The sequence below is a fragment of the Typopeltis vanoorti genome, chromosome 2 (assembly GCF_054136105.1).
Source record: "Typopeltis vanoorti isolate ZY-2024b chromosome 2, IOZ_Tvanoo_1.0, whole genome shotgun sequence".
NCBI lineage: Eukaryota > Metazoa > Arthropoda > Arachnida > Uropygi > Thelyphonidae > Typopeltis > Typopeltis vanoorti.
In genome coordinates this window covers 169,573,733-169,594,241 of record NC_143550.1, presented here as the reverse complement: position 1 = coordinate 169,594,241, position 20,509 = coordinate 169,573,733, and the positions used below count along the sequence as shown (strand labels likewise).

General features: G+C 34.4%; 1 pseudogene; it reads right to left on the bottom strand.

The window, feature by feature from the left end:
• Nucleotides 1-19,543: 19,543 nt before the first annotated feature.
• Nucleotides 19,544-20,299, bottom strand: LOC150109656 (small ribosomal subunit protein eS4 pseudogene; annotated as a pseudogene).
• Between the last annotated feature and the right edge of the window lie 210 nt (nt 20,300-20,509).

The following is a 20,509-nucleotide window of genomic DNA, read 5'->3' as shown; positions in this document are numbered from 1 at the left end:
CAATCCAAGGAGAATATAGAGTCGCCTACAGTGACGAGGAAAGGGTAGAAGCATTTGCAGACAGCTTAGAAAGATAATGCAGTCCCAATTATGTCAATGTAGATTTAAGCTTCATAAGAAAAATCCATACCCAAGTTCGTAAAATAACTCAAAACGCCTCAATCGAATCCAACAACAAATCCGTGTCACCAACAGAAATATATGACATCATAAGAAAATTAAACAACAAAAAGGCTCCGGGTCCAGATAGTATAAGGAACAAGGTGCTCAAGCTATTCCCACGTAAAGGGGTTATACATCTGGTAGCCATCACCAATGCCATCCTTCGGCTAAATTATTTCCCAGAGCGATGGAAGCTTGCAGATGTCTTCCTAATTCCAAAACCTGGGAAAAATGCACAATTCCCACAGAACTATCAGCCTTCTATCATGTGTAGGCAAGATATCCGAACGTTGTATGCTAACACGGATTCAAGAAGCAACAGATAACAACCAAGTCATACAAGACGAGCAATTCGGAATCAAAAAACAGCATTTTACGACCCTCAATTTACAGAATCATTGAATACGTCACTCAAGGGTATGAATGGCACCAACATTCTGGCTGGCGCAATCTTCTTGGATATAACGCAAGCATTTGATAGAATTTGGCATCATGGTCTAATTTTTTAGCTACACCAAGTAGGAATCCCAATACCACTTGTTCTACTTATCAAATCATATCTCAGTAACAGAAAATTTAAAATAAAACTGAATAGAATCAGATCCACAGAAAGGAGAATCATGGCAGGAGTCCCAGAAGGCTCTCTGCTATCTCCCCTACTCTTCTCCATATACATGGCGGATCTCCCCAAGTTGTTCCCATCCATCACCGCTCTTCATGCCGACGACACAATTATCATAGCCAGATCCCTCCGTCCACATTTGGCCACAAACAAGCTACAGAGACCAGTCAACGAATTAGAGGACTGATACACCAAATGGCGAATTGCCATCAATCCAGGAAAAAGCTCTGCAGTACTTTTAACCAGACGTAAAGCAGAACCGAACACAAGCATACAAATGTTTGGAAAAATCATCCCTTGGCACTACCAAATATCTAAGAGTTCATCTTGACAAACGCCTGAATTTCAAGACACACATAAATAGTATCTCCACCAAAGCAAGTCAAAAGCACAACTATATCCACTTTTGAATAGAAAGAGCTTCCTAAACATAAATAACAAAATCCTCCTCTTTTAATCTGTAATAAGACCACAACTCACTTACGCATCACTAACCTGGGGACACACAGCTAAAAGCAACATCAACAGATTACAGACGATCCAGAACAAATGCCTAAGAATGGCTTTTAATGCCCTTTGGTTCATGAGAAACCTCCAGTTACACCAGGAAGCCAACCTTCCAGAGATCAAGACCTATATGACAGGCATTGCAGAAAAATTCTTCACAGATGCAGATAATCACCCAAATCAGCTAATTCAACAGGCAGCAGACTATAAACCCTCAGATCATTTCAAACATAAAAATCCAAAATCCTCCATCGCAAGATAAAGCTAATAGAACTTACAATGCTCACAATGAGCGGGTAATTTACCCACAATAATCCTCTCATACACAAGCTAAAATCAGATGAAGGGATAAAGATCCAAGGACTCGGTCCGTCTCCCAATGAAGTTCCATGTCGTTACAAGGGCGGTTATGAGAGGAATCGTCTGTGAGATGCGGTGATTAATACCCTTGGAGGGTAATGGATGGCAATGCTGTAGCCAATGAAGTTCTAACTGAGGCTCGCCTATTGCTGTTACCCTCCCGCCATGATCAGAGCCTTAATAGCTGAATAACATCTTATCCTTACACTGTCCTTTACAGATAACGGAGAAGATGAAAATCATTCTTGCTTCGCCCCTTTAAGCCAGTTCTTATAGGATGTCGTCACAATACTTATTTATACATACAATATCTTGTACGTATATGAATGCACAGAATCGGTTGCTAAAATATAAATTTGGTAAATTTGAAGGAGTGTTGTACAGTGTACTATCTGATAACTAATATTGGAGCATCCCTTCGTAGTAGTGGATATGACTATATAAATCACAACTATGGCTTATACAATTAGGAAAGGAAGCAATCTTAATATTAATCAAACATTAACTGTAAAACGACTTTCGACGTGGCACTATCAAATGATGCTATCTTTGGAACAACTTGCTTACTCCCCTTTCCATATCAACTGTAAGTGTGATGTTATTGTGAAGTTGAAACACTCAGGAGAAACAACAACACAATCCCGACCTGGAATTACCGCAGCAACGTACTAAAATCTAGGGTAAAGCCTTCTCAGAAGATTAAAGGCTGTTATGAGAAGAAAAGGTGGGCCAACTCCATGCTCATGTCTTTCATATTATATTCGCAATTGGAATGAGCAGGGCTTAGGATATTTTATCATATAGTGCAGAATAAGATATTAATATAGTAAATATATTATACTAACCCAAGCCATTTGCTTAAAAGTCAAGCTGCTGTTGGTGCACACAAAAATGGAAAATGCTTTCCCAATCAAACCTCGTGTTAAACAGGTGATGCAATAGTTTCCAGACTTTTTACAGCTACTTGAGCATGGGTTCAGAAAACTTGACCAATAAGAATATCAGTATCTTAGAAAATAAATCTGCTATTTCCTGATGATATTTCCATCTTCTGAGAATATCCAGCTGAATTGCTAGAAATTATGAACGGAAAAACGTAAGAAAACTGTGCGAGACTAAAAATCTGCAGAAACAAAATCGTGAGAAATATCTCAACAACCCATATCTTGCTAGATAGAATAAACATTGAACTCTTGCTTAGTATCTTGGACAAACAGTATCCTTCAGAAATAGACGAAAGCCAGAAATAGAGGCCATGGCATCCACGGCATGGAATAATTAATGAAAAGTGGAAGAGTGAGTGAAGGATGATCAGAATGCAGGCAAGTATAGGATTTACAAATATCCAGATGGTAAAAAATTCAGACATTAGGCAGGTCACAAAAATCTTTGCTGCTATTCAAAAGCCAACAATTAAAAATGAAACTGTACTGGTCATGCAGCAAGAATTAAGGATGACAGATGAAAGTCCTTGATATAATCCGGAATCCGAGAGAGAAAGATATCCAACTGATTCGGTGTTGAGGATGCCTTTTCGTTAGAACAACCTGATGAGTTAGATGAGGGAGAAAGTTTTTCTCTCTGAAATTCGGTTTATTCGTTTCACATCTCACCTGATGTGCCTCTTCAACATTTCTGCTGTACTAGATTAGACTAATACTTTAATAATGGCTGTTTTCACTCGAATCTCCTCATTCATCAATTTATTTTCATTCAGTTGGTAAAAATCTCTCTCTCTCTCTCTCTCTCTCTCTCTCTCTCTCTCTCTCTCTCTCTCTCTCTCTCTCTCTCTCTCTCTCTCTCTCTCTCTCTCTCTCTCTCGCTAATATTGACCTAAATAGAGGACTAGATATCGCCACTTTTTGTTTGTCCTCTGTCTAATGAATAGAAGTAAAATAAAATATAAGGATAATTTTAATAGTTTATAAAAATTACGATACGCTGTGGGTGAATTTGGAGAATTCTCCAACCCCAGCTGAGATAAGTGGTATTAAAACTTCCAAAATTATATGAGTTACCTTAAGATCTCAAGAAGTCTTTGAGAGTGGATAAATGTATCCCCCCCCTCTCAAAAAATAAATAAATAAAATAACACAAAATAATAATCATAATAGGAAATTGGTAAGACTTGATAAAGGTAAGTCTTAATCTTTATCTAGATATTTGGCATCTAAATTAATTTTTTTCAGGTGGAATCAGTTGCTCTTGACTTTAGAAACCAGCTTTTAAAGTATAACGAGTGGCTTTTACATGACCCCTCTGAGGGATGATTTACCACAAAACATGGGTTTTATTTCGATATCATATTAGCGAAATGGTGATTCATGTTTGTGGTAAACAAATTATCTGGAAATGGTAACTTGACCAAAGAGTGACTATTTGGACAAACAAATTACGTAGTATCCATCAGTTCCTTATTTAGATAGTGCTTACGTTATGCTAACAAAATTATTATTGAGTTGATTTTGGTTTTAAGAGTATAAAGAATATCTGTAAGAGACAAATGTACTTACCATCACGATGCTCTCTCAAGATAATGAGACCTAATATTTAGTTTAATGATTTGACTCCAACAAAGAGTCCATAGGCTCTTTAACATAAATGATGATAAATTAAAGTTAAATATTCTCTTACCATCACAGGTCCCTTACAGATGTAATGAAAATCAGAAGTAGACTAGTATGAATGAATACGTTTTTCTTTCACAACAGAACAAAGTAAATTGTCTGTGTTACTTCTATAGAATACATTTCAACAGAAATATTACTAACGGTGACTTTAGATGTAGTCGTTGCTGCTTTCAAATAAAACTTTTGGGTTAAAGGAGCAAAACCACAAAGGATGAGCACATTCATAATTTAAAGTTGATTGAAAAGTACACCTACATTCGCTACTTCATGTGATTTCAAAAGTTCAAGGATTCGCGAAGTAGGATTACGTTTTCTAATTTAGAAAAGTAGCGAAATTCTCTTTCCCAACCTGAATCTAGTTGTAAGAGTGATGTGACTACTGAACTGAGGTGAATTAACGATTCCTTAATTTTTTTCTTTACTTTTTGTTCTTCTTGTGTGTGGGGGGGGGGGGGAGGCACGTCATTGTTTGAAAAAAAGGTGAAGGTATAAAGGCAGGATGCATTAATGAATACAGACAGCATAGTTTCGACTTAAAATTCGCTAAAAGTGTTATAATAGAATGCCGCCATGATCACTTTTGTAAACAGCACAATCAGAGAATCCGAAGTGTAATTGGGTGAGATTATTAAGGGCTGTTAAATGAACAGTAAGGCGAAAAGAGACAATCAGGTCTACAAATCGAAATTAAGAGAAGGGTACAGGAGGTTGTCAAAGTAGAACTTCGAACTCCTTACGCCCACAGCTACAGTTGTTAAAACATTGAGTATTCAACTCAATGTCCTCAATTTCCATAAATTATTCCTACTGACAAGTCAGACATCACCTCAAACCGTAGTAGTAGTGAGGTCACTAAAGAAAAGATCAAGATAAAATAAGGAATCGCGACATCATTGACGTCATTGTGTGCATTTCTGTCTGTGACATCATGAGTGTGGTATGTTTGGAATTTCCCTGGAAGAATATGTGTCATTGACGTGACATCGTGTGTTTTTGTTCGCATGTGGAATTGTGGGTGATGGTCAGAGATAAGAACGGGTATGGAATCCTTGGAATTTTGTTGGGGTCCCCATCAGTCATTGACTCATTGACGTTTAGAGCCAAGAGATGGCGTCAGCATTTAGACATTTTCGAAATAATTAATTAACTGGGTATCAATGGTGTCCCCGCAATACCCTCAAGTGCGCGCGCGCGCGTGCACACACACACACACACTTTTTTTCCATATACATAACTCATCAGAATACTTTGATTTGTCTAAAGTTTTAAGATCTTAAAGTTCATTACCTTTTCCTATTAAATGTCATCTTTATTACAAAGCTTTGGCTATTGGAATTTTTAGTTTAGATTCAAGAGATGGCGTCAACATTTAAACATATTCGTGACAATTATTTACAGGCTATCATTGGTATCCCCCACCCCCTGAAGTACACACACTTTTTTTTTGTTGCCAATACAACCTTTTAATCTTATATTAGTAACTTAGACATGAAAATTCGCAAATGCAGCCAATGCTGAAAGTCTCTAATGTATGTTCCCAATGATTAATCTTGTGAAAAACTATTCAGTATTAGAATTAGAATTGCACTTCCCAAAATCATACGAGCAGTGGTCATTTGAAATTACAGACATCACATAAAGTAATTGCACTCAACAAATATTGTTTTTTTGGGTGTACCTGATTAAAAAATCTCAGCTGATGTTAATATTTTTAAATGACAATTGCTATGATACAAAAGAAACATTAATTTACTTTCTCTCCAGAATGGCTCATCTCGGAACTAACGAATTTCTGACTGCAAATACATATTCCGAAATAGTTGAATTATAATAATACTCACAGCACAACACACACACACACGATTTGTGGGGTGATAGAATGAATGGCAGTAAATATTCATTTGTGATCGTGGAAATGGAAAATGCAATCGATTATTGTTCCATATAGGTTTCTGTCCAAATTGACATCATACAGTTGAATTGGAAGCGCGTTTTTCTTGTGAGTATGTGTGACTTCCTGTCTTTTGAATTCTGGGTGATGGTTAGAGTATGGAATTCTGACAAGTGAAATTAGCTTTTCCTTTTTTTTTAAATTTACGGGATACACAAAGCATTACAGTACAACATACTTGGGCTACCAATATCATTTAAATCATGAACAGGTCTGCCTATTAAAACGTTAATGTTTTTGATTTTTCTCTTCCTTTGGCGAGCAATATTTGATATTTGCATGTTCATTCTATTATCCAATCTCTTAGTTTGTCCAGAGATAGTGAACCATTGTCCCATTTCAGCTGATCATTATATTTAATTAACATTGAATTCTGATTTTCAACTTTTTCAGGTAATTCTTTCCAACTACATGGTGTTGTTCTCAATGCATGTCTTACAATAACTCCATCAGAAATACAAATGTCTTTAGAAAATAAACTTGAGCGTTCATCCAAATGAAATTGAGCATCAATAAGTTTCAACGAGTTTCAGATACCACACCAGTGATATCTGAAACTTCGTATTATTCCCCCACCATAGATTTATCATATTCTTTTTCTTCATACTTCTTATGTTACTTCTTTTGCCAGCACAAATAAATAGTTATTTATTATTATATTTATTTCACTGAATATTACCTCTGGTAGTATATGTTATGCTAACTTTCTATTACAAATTCCAAACATTTAGAGATTTACACTATAGTGTTATCTTTAATCATGGCTCATATATGCTCTTTTGATCTTTATATGGTTGCCATCTGTAGTGGTACTGACATTTTGTTTCTTTCATGTTCACATTTTCTAAAATAATTAACTATTTCTTTTGGTTTTTCTATTCTAATCTGATGGTCACATCTATTATAGTAACAAAATTGTCACTATTTAATTCATTTTGTACTTTATCCACTAAAAAACCCACAATTACGTTATTTTTGTAGGATCCTTAAAAGTTCTAAACATTTAAAACTTTAGACTATAGTGATTTGTTTAGGTGAGCATCAAACTCAATGTGTCTAATCATGACTCATATCCTCCCTCCCTTGAGTAAAAAATTTGCATCTATTGATACGGACTTTTGATATGGTTCTATATATTTTTTATTTCAATCTGATTGGTTGTTTTTCTCTATTTTAATTTTAAAAATTCAAAATATGCTTTTCAAAATCTAGTTATTATGTCTCCTTCGTTGGCATACACAAACTGCTTTTCCTTGTAAAACTGTGATGAATTGGTTGTCCTTCTCTGGTTATTAATTTTACCTTCGATTCCTTGTACTTCAAAATTACTTCTGTAACTGAAATTTTTTTTTCTTTAGCATTAGTAAGTTTAAGTAAAGGAAATGAGACAAACAAGGTTTGGAACTCTTCATTAGCGATTTCTTATTAGAACATTCTTTTGCCAGCACAAATAAATAGCTATTTCTTATTATTTCAAATGAATATTAGCTCTGCAGTATAGTTTGTTAATTTCTGTTACAAAGTTCCAAACATTTAAAACTTTAAACTATAGTGATATGTTTAGGTGAGCGTGAAACTCAACTTGTCTAATCATGACTCATATTCTCCCGTTTGATGTTTATAGATGGTTCTTCTGTGTTCAAATGACAACAACATTCTATTTGAGATTATCAGTTCTGGTTTTCAAGTATGTGAACGAAATGTTTAAGATAACTGAAACAATGTCAAAGGTAGGATTAGACAATTTTCGAAAATAATTAATTATATGATATCAGTTTTCCCCACTTTTTTCCTCACGTTCCTGGCATTAATTTCACAGTAGTGATTTTTTTACAATATTTAAACAGAATTGCATTAAGGTATAAAGTTATGGATTTATATATCAAATTCTAAACAGAATAACTGAGTAAAAATTTCACTGTGGAAAACACAACAACACACATTTTGTTGATTTAAGTTTACAAATGCATGTTTTATTTTGCTGAAATGCTTTTTACAAGTATATTCACAGAGAAAAATTCGAAACATATAATTATCTAAAAATATTTCGCAATGTTTAGGTTACACTCTTAACATTCTCCAATGAGTTCAATAAATAAAATGTTCATTACTCACTGTTTCTTGATTACATTACATCGAAATAACTGGTCACGCAAAAGAGTCTTAAGAAGGGATACCATCAGAAGCACAGCTCCATACATTTTATATTGCATTAGTCTGGAAATGACACCATGCCTCCCTAAACGTTCGGTGTATTCTTTTGTCACCAGATATACACAAGCAATTTTCGTATATAATGTTCGTAAATGTCCCAAAATAAAGAATCTTTATCGAATTGAATAAAATCTTGAAAGTCTCATTTTACCTTTGAGGAATTTAGATGGTTAGCGATAATTCTTCCCATGATACGAATAGCTGGTAATGCAGTTTCCAAAAATAGTAACTGATTATCAATGTCGTACATTTTTGGTGAAAATCTCTCAGCTTCTTCACAACTAATAGAGAGCTTTACTTCCACCAGCTCCTGTATCATCGAGCATTAGTTCCCCATCTTGGCATTTCAGAATATAACACTCACCGATGTCCAATTCGTAGTCAATTCTTCTTTGCAAGTAGGCGAAGATATCCGACCACTTCCTGCATAACTTTTCGCAAGTGGTCCTAGATAAATACGTGGGCTGTTCAATAAATAATAAGACTAATTTTACTGTGGTGAAACCACTCATCACAATATTAATTTCTGTGGAATAAAGAAATGTTGCTGTCTATTAACAAAAGAGGTTGATAGATGGCATATACAGGCTGATGTGCCAGAGTTTCACTTGACTAAACGCAAGCTTCTTTCGGAGCGCCTAGGAGGCGCAACCAGTATTTGAAATGGAAGCGTCCTTGGAACAGCATTATGAGATTAAATTTTGTGTGCATTTGCAAAAATCGGCATCGGACACTTTCAACATGATATGCGAAGCTTTCCACGATGAAGCAATGTCGAGGGCAAGTGCAAGTACATCTACAATGCCCTAAGAATCCATGAGAAAAGAACCAATGGCGAATAATGATGATATTATAAGAGAAATTTGTGGATATAAATGCCACACAATAAGACCAATAATACAACAAGAATGATGTAAAGCGAAATTTTCAAGAGAATCTGACAATTTTAATCGCAACTCGAATGGCACAAAGACAAAGGTAATGTATTGCGACACTGGAATGTTTTATGATTGTATTTAATAGCTGACTGGCAGCACTTTAGCTTCCATTTTATAAAGCATGCATCTCTTACTGAAAGAGAGTTATTTTTATATTAGAAATTTATATATTTTTACCACTAAAAATGTTAAAAATATCTTCGGAAAATTATGATAGGAAAGGATGAAAAGTAATTAAAAATGCATATCAGATTTAATTACTTGATGAATAAAAAATAAATTATAATGTGAAATCCATACAAACGAGGCAATTTTTTTCAATAAATTTTAAACAAAATTATAAAAATCTTTAAAAAAAGATTTATTTTAACGTAAATAAGTTTAAGAATTAAAATATATATTAAAATTTTGTTATAGATTAATACACCTATTTAGAAATTGAAGAGATATTTTATAACTATTTGTACTGGGTAATACATTTTGGAGGGGCTGGGGGGAAACATTCAATCCAATATCCTTGGAGGGTAATGGATAGCAATGCTGTAGCTAATGAAGTTCTAACTGAGGCTCGGCTATTGCTGTTACCCTCCTGCCATGATCAGAGCTTTAATAGCTCAATAACACCTTATCCCTACACTGTCCTCTACAGATAACGGGGAAGATAAAAAGCATTCTTGCTTCGCCCCTTTAAGCCAGTCCTTATAAGGACTATAAGGACATTTTGGAGGGATTTTTGAATCCAACACCCATGGAGGGTAATGGATGGCAATGCTGTAGCTAATGAAGTTCTAACTGAGGCTCGGCTATTGCTGTTACCCTCCTGCCATGATCAGAGCCTTAATAGCTCAATAACACCTTATCCCTACACTGTCCTCTACAGATAACGGGGAAGATGAAAAGCATTCTTGCTTTGCCCCTTTAAGCCAGTCCTTATAAGGACTATATAAGGACATTTTGGAGATTTTTTTTTATCTGTAACTATCAATATCAATAAGAATAATTTCTACTTGATTTAATTTGTAAATATAATTTCAACATAAAATATAATTTCATTTATACATTTAAAGGGTTAAACATATAATTTATACAGAAAATGAGTAAATCAAAGCAAGCAATATTAAAGAGTGGCGCACACTCAACATTTAGATTCAGATATATCCTCGCTAACATCCATCCCGAAGGGTGGGGAGAAGACTGATAAAGTTCTAAAGTTGCAGATCAGCAACACCTTTCAATCAAGGTGCTTTGGGAAAGAATATTTGTAAAAAGGCACTCTAATAAGATAATTTGGTGTGTTTTGGCCGGGAGAAGATTTAATAAAACAAAACTCACAATTGGAATGAAGTGATTTAATTAGAAAATAAAAATTAAAGGTCTATTTCAAAAATATATAGAATCTTTTAATTTGTAATTAAAAGAAAGAAAGAATGAGTGAAAGAAAGAGAGAAAAAATGACAGCATTTTTGTGCAAATCTAACTATAGCGATGTTAGTGTTTGGCGTAGCTATGGCAAATCACAACTTCTCATAATGATTTACAGTCTCGCCATCTAGCGACGAGAAAACACAAGAGTAGCAGAGTAATTTTGGTTTGCCATGGAAACAGAAATGCTAACTGTAGGTAACATTATTATATACTATAACAATTATAAACATCGTATTATATTAATATTAATAAATGTTAATAAATACTAATTAATATTAAATAATATTCTTAAATACATTATAATGTTGAAATTATTATGTGAATGAATAGTAAATAGATAATACACTAAAATATATAATGAATACATTCAAATATATAAATTCCTCAGGAAATGGAACATCCGGACGAGGAGAAGAATGCACAATCGACCGTGAGATGCGGTGATTGATGATTCATTCAATCCATTACCCTTGGAGGGTAATGAATGGCAATGCTGTAGCCAATGAAGTTCTAACTGAGGCTCGGCTATTGCTGTTACCCTCCTGTCATGATCAGAGCTTTAATTGCTCAATAACACCTTATCCCTACACTGTCCTCTACAGATAACGGGGAAGATGAAAAGCATTCTTGCTTCGCCCCTTTAAGCCAGTCCTTATAAGGACTATAAGGAACATCCGGAGGAACATGAATTGGGACCGTGAGATGCGGTGATTGATTCATTCCATCCAATACCCTTGGAGGGTAATGGATAGCAATGCTGTAGCTAATGAAGCTCTAACTGAGGCTCAGCTATTGCTGTTACCCTCCTGCCATGATCAGAGCTTCAATAAAGCTCAATAACCTTATCCCTACACTGTCCGCTACAGATAACGGGGAATATGAAAAGCATTCTTGCTTCGCCCCTTTAAGCCAGTCCTTATAAGGACTATAAGGAACATCCGGAGGAACATGAATTGGGACCGTGAGATGCGGTGATTGATTCATTCCATCCAATACCCTTGGAGGGTAATGGATAGCAATGCTGTAGCTAATGAAGCTCTAACTGAGGCTCAGCTATTGCTGTTACCCTCCTGCCATGATCAGAGCTTCAATAAAGCTCAATAACCTTATCCCTACACTGTCCGCTACAGATAACGGGGAATATGAAAAGCATTCTTGCTTCGCCCCTTTAAGCCAGTCCTTATAAGGACTATAAGGAACATCCGGAATTTAAATGAAAATCCCTTAATTAGAAATTTGTATTCCATCTTTTGTACTCTTTAATGTACCAGGGAAGTTAGCGGAAAGATTTGTTACTGTGGATATTTCCTGATCTGGTCGAGATAGAAATGCCTCCTGAAGGGTAAGGCATTTCTAGCTGGACTATCTGGACTAACTGAGTCCAGATAGAAATGTCTTTGAGTGTCGCTTGAAGGGCTGCGTATGGACAGCAATGAAATATGATATTACTGTTCCAACTCTTAATATCAATCCAAGAATTTCATTCCCGGTTGAATGATTGTTAAAGTACCTTGTTAAACTAGAAATAGAGTTGTTATTACCCACAAATCACAGAAACCGAAATAATCAATGCCTAAACATTACAATAAAAAGAACCAAACAAATTAAGCAGTACGCCTATATATCAGAAATGAATAGAGAGGGGGGGGGGTGAAATAAACGATATCGTATTGACGCAATCAACACAGACAGCAGGAAAAGGATAACCAAAAGGGAAAGTATAAATTTCGGAACAAATTTACTATTTAAAAGTTACTAAAAGGAAAAAAGAAATGTTATTTCCAGACTACAAAATAATTTCCAAAGCGAAGGAAACAGAAATCATTAAAAAAAAACTAATAAGCAAACCTCTCATTTTTTTAAGTTACTATATCCTTAAGCAATAAATATTAATTTTAGTAACTAAGGCTAAGTAATTTTGTTACGAATGCTACATCACCATCAACGCATGCGTAAAACTTCAACAGAACATAATACAATTAACACGTATAGAAAGCAAAATTAACTAACACATCACTTCGGTACTCCATAAGGATGTCATCATCAAATTCCTGATATGTACCCTCAATGGGTCTACAGGATATGATAGTACCATGAAAAACTTACCCCATTACTAACTTTCTATCTACAATTTTCCTCCAAATCAATCTGTTACCTGTCAAGACTCCAACATTATCAGATCTCATATTTCTATCTTCTAAGCCACTTTGTACCGTATCAATCCACCTATATCTTGGTCCTCCTCTGGGTCGTTTTCCTGCCAACCTGGCAGAGAACACTTGTTTTGCTAATCTTTCCTCGCCCATTCTGTTTAAGTGACCATACCACCTGAGATTAGCTCTGCTAACACATTCTGGATGCTAACAATGTAAAGTTCTTTCCTAATGTCCTCGTTTTTAATATGATATTACCACTGATGCCATCTGGTCACGCCTCTAATCTTTCTCAGGACTCTCATCTCTGTGGTCTCTAGTCTTTGTTGAAGTGTTTTATTTCTAACCCAGCTCTCAGATCCATAAGTTAAAACTGGTTTGAACACTGTCTTGTATACAGCTAATTTAGTATTCCGACTAATTTCTCTCTTATTCCATATGAATTTATTCAATTGACTTCCCACCATACCAGATTTGTTGATTCTGTTGTCTATTTCCATATTTAATTTACCACTTATTCTGTAGGTTCTCCATTCAAAATGCAGTTGATATTTTCAACAATTCTACCTATTTTCATTGTCTTTGTCTTTTTAATGCTCACCTTCATACCCTGTCTATTACAACAGTTATTCAATTTATTCAGGGAATCTTGTCGAATTTTACTGGATTTGCTTAGAAATATAACATCATCTGCATAAAGCAAAGAGCTGACATTAAAATGTCCAATTTTGATATCAGGTTTAATACCACTTTCCTTCATAATGTGATCCATATAGATAATGAATAACAGAAGGGATGATGTACATCCTTGTCTAACACCAGATTTAACATTAAACCATCTTTCTGTACTTGCTTCAGTTCTAACTGGTGTCTTACAACTCAAATAAAGATTAAATACTGCTTGATATAATACCCCAACGACACCATATAATGGCATTTTGAATAGCATTTATCTTGGCACCTTGTCATATGCATTTTCCAAATCTACAAAACTTAAATACAGATCGTTGTTATATTCCCGTGATTTCTCAACTATTCGTCGTAACGTGAAAATCTGATTCCGACAGCCTCTATTTGGCCTGATGTGCTTTTAATGTATAAATCACCGATACAGAAATTAATCATTACATTTACAATATTTATACTAGGGTAATACACTTAAAACAAAGTATATGGCTATAAGGGAAACACTGCAATAAAACCCATCTTTAAGACTACAACTGGATTCCAAATGTATGTGATTTATTTAGGAGCAATGATTACAGAAGGGGAAACAACAGTTATGGAGATGAAATCAAGAATAGCTCAAGCAAAAGAGGCATTTTGGAATAATAAATGATTAATGACCTCTGGAAAATGTAAACAGACTACAATAAGAATAATAAAATTCCGTGTATGGTACAACGTTGAATCTTGGATGCGAAACGTGAATATGTACAAAATCCATAATCAAGAAATTGCAAGCCTTTGAGAAGTGTTGCTATATAGGAAAACGCTTATTATTTCTTTCAAGGAGTTTACAAAAATAACGAAGAGATATTTAGGTTAATCGGATACAAAAAGGGCATTCATGGAAGACTTTATAAAGATAAAGCGAAAGATGGAGGACACATTTAAGGGAATCAGCGGAGAAACCTCTCTGGAAAAATTGGAGGGAAAAGTAGAGGAAAGAAAATCTCCAGGAAGAACAAGAACTTCTTGGGTTGATGATGCAAGGAAATGGATGAGAAATAATATCTATTAAGGGATGAGAAGGATGGCAGAGGATCAGAAACTCTGGCACACCATGATTGCTGATCTATAAATTAGAGGAGAGACTAAAGAAGAGGAAATAGAATGAATGAATAAATATCATCGGTAGATCGTAAGGTCGGTAGATGTGTACACAACAAGAAGATTACTTATCCATGATTTTATCAATAATTTATTATAAAATTATTTTAATAGATGTATATACTAGCTGAGCCCTCCCGCTTCGCCGAGGTGAACTTATACTGCCAGGGGTTCACTTCAGGGTTTTGTACTCGAGTATTTGGTGCTGGTGCTTTCGTCACGGTGTAGAATTGGGAGAATTCCAACACTTTGCAAACAACGTTAGAAGTTGCGTCAACCTCGACAAAATTAATTAAATTCTCACGACTGATAACTCGAGAACATGCTACGTATAACTGCTTGTGTCCGAAACATTCACCTCTTAAATCTAAACCTGCATATCTAAGGGTCTGTACTTGTGCGTTGTTAATCGTCATCGCAAAGAAAACTCTTATGGGAAATTGTAACCCTTTGAATGCCGATGGATAATCTGAAGGAATGAGGGGCATCCGAGGAATGAAGACAATTTCTCCGATACCAGGACCTGCAAACATCACAGCTTCTATCATATTCGGTTTAAACGATTTTACTCGAAGTATACTTCCAATGCAAAGATTTGGAGGGGGATCCAGATTTCAGGCCTTAAGCATAGATACTTTAAATTTGATCACACACACACACACACACACACACACACAAATATATTTATATATATGTAGCGCTAAATAATATAAACTGTACTCAGTAAATTACACTTGCAGTTGAATAAAATTAAGTTTTACAGTATTTATACAATAATAATAATAATAATAATAATAATAATAATAATAATAATAATAACTTCCTATCCACAATTTTCCTCCAAATCAGTTTGTTATCTGTCAAGATTCCAACATTATCAGATCTTATATTTCTGTCGTCTAAGGCACTTTGTTCCGTATCAATCCACCTATATCTTGGTCTTCCTCTGGGTCGTTTTGCTGCCAACCTGGGCAGAGAACACTTGTTTTGCTAATCTTTCCTCTCCCATTTTTTAATTTTTTTTTATTGGTCTCTCAAATATTTACATATATACAATTATCATCTTGAGTAACATTCAGTATATTATTTTACAAGGTTCAGCACTAAGCGCTACATATAATGAAATTTCAATAATAATGATGATAACATAGTTCTTTTGCTGTCTTTTAAAATAAGAATTAAGAATCAAATTTATTAACATTAACATTTTATTATGTCTCAGATAAATTACATACATAGATACAATATTATATATACACGTGTTTATATATATAATATTTATAATACATTACAGTTGTGAATAACAGATACTTGAAAGTTAATAATACTTTTAAATAATTTTTATTTATTTATTTTTTTAATTTTAAAAAGTAAAATAATTTATTTTATCATTATCTTACTGAGAATTTACGTATATTTACATATTATATATATATATATATATATATATATATATAGTATAACAGTAAGTTCTATATATTTCACATTTTTTGACTTTTTAATGTTTTTAACCGATGTAACTGCAGCACTTCAATGTAATGCAGCACTTAAAGTTTTTTTGTTTTGTTTTTTATCTCGGTTCAGATGTAATGTCTGCTTGCATCATCGAAGCTCTTTTTAATGAGCTTATCTGAGGATGACACCGGTTAGATATATGTATTTTTTTAAATTATTTATTTGATTGCTGTGTTGGAGTAGGCTGATGTTTGGCAGGCAAGTGGTTCACATTAATTTTTATTGTGGTCTTCTTTTTGAAGTAATTAGGGGGCTTTTTTTTCACTGTGGCAGCCTTTCTGTGTCTTCTGAGCTTTTAATTTGCATCGGTTTTGAAGTTTGTGACTTCCTCATGAATATCTTGGCATCTCTGATCCACAAAAATTGTTAATTTGTTTCTGTGTTTGCTTTTTTTGCTTGGTCAGATTCTGGTTGAATGGTGTTAAATATTCGGATAAGAAGATTGGTGTGTTGTCTTGTAATGCGTTCAAGTCCTTGGCAACTGGTTTTTTCTGTCTGCTGGCTTTTATGAGATTGTCTCTTGTGGGCTTGTAAGACGAACTATGACGGGTGAGGTCGTGGCAATCCTTGTTTTTTGCTCTTCCTAGGAATCCGATTTACAGTCTCAATGTCATTAAGCTGTAGGGGGATGTCAATTGAATGGCCTAATTTTAAAACCACGTCTCTGAGGATTTCTGCAGGTGCAGTTTCGGTATGGCCGTTTATGATAAGATCTTCTTTATATTGTTGCTGATTTAAACGTTCGTATTGTAGTTTTAACGAATGAAGTTCTTGACAGAGTTCGGATGTTTCTTTCATCAAATTGTGTTCCCCGTCATTTAGTGCGTTAATGCTGATTTTGATGTCTTTTTGCAACACTCCTATCACTGCGATGTTATTATGTTTGACCAAATCATAATTCATATTCGCTAGATTTTTTTGTTATTTGTTCGTTCTGTTTGTCGAATAGTTCTTGCACAAGATCTACTAAGTTGGCTTTTATAGTCTCTAGACCGTTTTCTATTAGTATATTTAAAGAGTTGAAATTATAGGACTCACCTGCATTTTTTGTCTGTTCAGTTCGTCATCTGATTTTGCCTCCAGTATATTTGACTGCGTCGTATGTGGCTGCCTTAAGTGCGATTCTTTGTTCCTCCTGCAGATTACACACTTCCATTCCTCGACAGGTTGCCAGGTTGTTTCTGAAAAGGTGGCACATTTAAGTGTAGAATCCTACTGCATTTCGTACAGGTTATTTGTTTTTCGTAGGACGATAAATCCTCCACGCATTTGATACACCTCATGACTTCCTTTCTTCCTTTGAGCAGTTGTGGCGAGATTATAAAGATGGCGACGTCCTTTGTTCGTCGCTCGTTGTTGATCGCGGTCCTCTCTGTTCACTTTTCAACACTTCAAAATTTGGTTCCTTCTTAGCCGATTTCGGTGAATTTTATATCACTGTCTTTGGTGTGACTTGTAGAGTTACCTTCACTTTCAAATTAAACACAAGAGTTGGAACCACTTTAAAACTATGAAAAACGGTGGTAGTGATATTATCATATGCCCATTCATATGCCTACACAGCGCCCTCCATCAATGACAATAATAATAATATTTTTTTAAATAAATGATATTTTTATTAATTGCTGAAATATTTACACATATATATAAAATAGTTATCTTGAGTAAAATTTAAAAAATTTTTTCTACGTTGGATTTCAGTTAATAATTTTAATAACACAAGATCTTTGCATTTGTATTATGCATTTACAACACATGTTCTAATATTAACAGTGATGATTATAGTTTTTTTTTTTTTTTTTTTTTAGTGAATGACTAATATAATAATAATAATTTTGGAGGCATTTTAGGAGGCATTTCTGATTTCTTCCTCGAAGCTTTGCAGAGCTTATCTGAGGAAGATAATAAATGGAGGTGGTTTCGTGGTTATGTTTCTATATTAGTCACAAACAGGTGTTGGTTTTACTGTTGTTAGTACATGCTTGGAAGACTTCAATTGCTATTACACAGTTTAACTTTTTTCTTCTTTTTTTTTTAAAGTAGTGGTTGGATTTGGGCATGGTCTGTTCATTTGTTTTTATTCTTGTAGTGGTGGTTTTTCAGAAGGGAGAGAATAGCAGGAATTTCTCTCATTTTCATTCTCACTATAATATTTATATAGCTCCTGTTTCAGCTCTCTGTAAGTTCCTAGGTTTCTGTTGTCGAATGGCAGTTTGTTTATCATGTTAGGTACATAGAAGTTTCGGATGGCTTTGCTGTAGTGATTGTTGTACTTATATGTTATGTAGTTTGTTTACTGTGGTCTTGTTATCTGATATTTTGTTCTGGTTACTCTATAGGTTGGGCTGTAGTAATATTTTAACATGACTGTGTAGTGGCTAGGTGTTTCACCTTAAATATTTTGTGTTCTCTCCATACTGCCTGCATAAGTGTGGGTTGTTCCCAGAATATCAGTTTTGCCATTTTATCTTGCAACTGTTGTATCCTGTTAAGTCTGTAGTATGTGCAGAATCTTTAATCGGTATAGTTTGCTTGCTATTATCCTAAGCTTGATGTGCAGGTAGTTTGTATAGCTATTCCAACTTTGATCAGCATCAAAGTGAAGTCCGAGATGGCACATTGTTTTCACTTGTGTGATGGTTGTGGTTTAGGTTCAGCGCTTTGTTTATAGGATGATGAATGTCGGATAGTGAGGTATTTAGTTTGTCTATGGGCAGGGATTTGGGTGTTTTTTAATAATATTAGCTTTGTTTTTCCAGGGTTTATATATATGCCGTTTTCGGTTAACCAGTTAGTGATTTGATTGATGTCGTGTTGCATATTTGTGTAAGCTTGTAAAAAATTTGTGTATAATAATAATAATAATAACAATAATAATAATAATAATAATAATAATAATAATAATAATAATAATAATAATAATAATAATAATAATAATAATAATAATAATGATAATAATAATAATAATAATAACAATTTTTTTTATTGTTCCTTCAAATATTTAAATATGTACAATGATCATCTATTCAGTATATTATTTTATAAGGTTCAGCACTTTGTGCTACATATAATGAGATTTAAATAGTAATGATGATAACAGTTTATATATATATTTTTTTTTTCACGAGTTCTAGTACTTTATTCAACAGATATGCAACAACTGAAATCTGACTTAATCTGACACACACACACTGTGCCTTAGCAGCTAAACGCCGATCTCTCTCTCTCTCTTCTGCAACAGACAGCTTCACACCTCTACCATGAGATAGATATATATATGGCTTTGTTCCTTTACCAATTACAAAAATATAATTCAACCTTGTAGCAAAACTATGTCCCTGGGTATCTTTAACATGCACAATGTCAAATGATCCTGGATGGCACTATCTTGATGTAATAATACCAACACGACCCAAGTTATGACCACCAGTCACCATGCACTGGTTTCCTATATCAAATTTGATGAAATCCATTATCTTTCCTGTGCTGATATCTAACTGAACAGTGTCATGAACTTTCACTAATGGATCTGGGTAACGAATTGTACAGCCATCATGAGTCACAAAGAAAGGCATGCCTTTAGGTCCAACTTGAACTCTTTTCACTCTGCGCAATTTGTACTTGGCTTCTTCAGCTGTGATTCGGTAGAAAATAAATCATCCCTTTACATCATAAACCAGCCTAAAATATTCTCCTGTTTTCTCAATAGTTATTACATCCATGAATCCAGCTGGATAGGTAGTATCTGTTCTTACTTTTCCATCAACTTTAATCAATCGCTGCATGGTAATCTTTTTGGTATCAGCATATGTTAAGGCATATTTCATTCTGTTTCTTAACATTATAATCACTGGCAATGACTCTCTCAGCTTATGTGGCCCAGTGCTGGGTCGTGGTGCAAAAACACCTCCCAACTTGTCCAACATCCGTGATTTCGGTGCATTTAATCTTTTGAGATGATTTTTGGGTCCTCGTGCCATTTCAGCAACTTTCAGATGAAAAGGTAACAATCATAATAATAATTTACAATTATATTGTTCAGAGTTACATAAGTTGTATATTACATGTTGTAGTTTACTATTTTTTTTTCAAGTTTGAAAAGGTGTGATTATACAACAATAGTTACACATATGCAATCTAAATATTATGTTTCCTTATTTTCACAAACATACGGTGTAAACTCATGATTTACTTTTAAA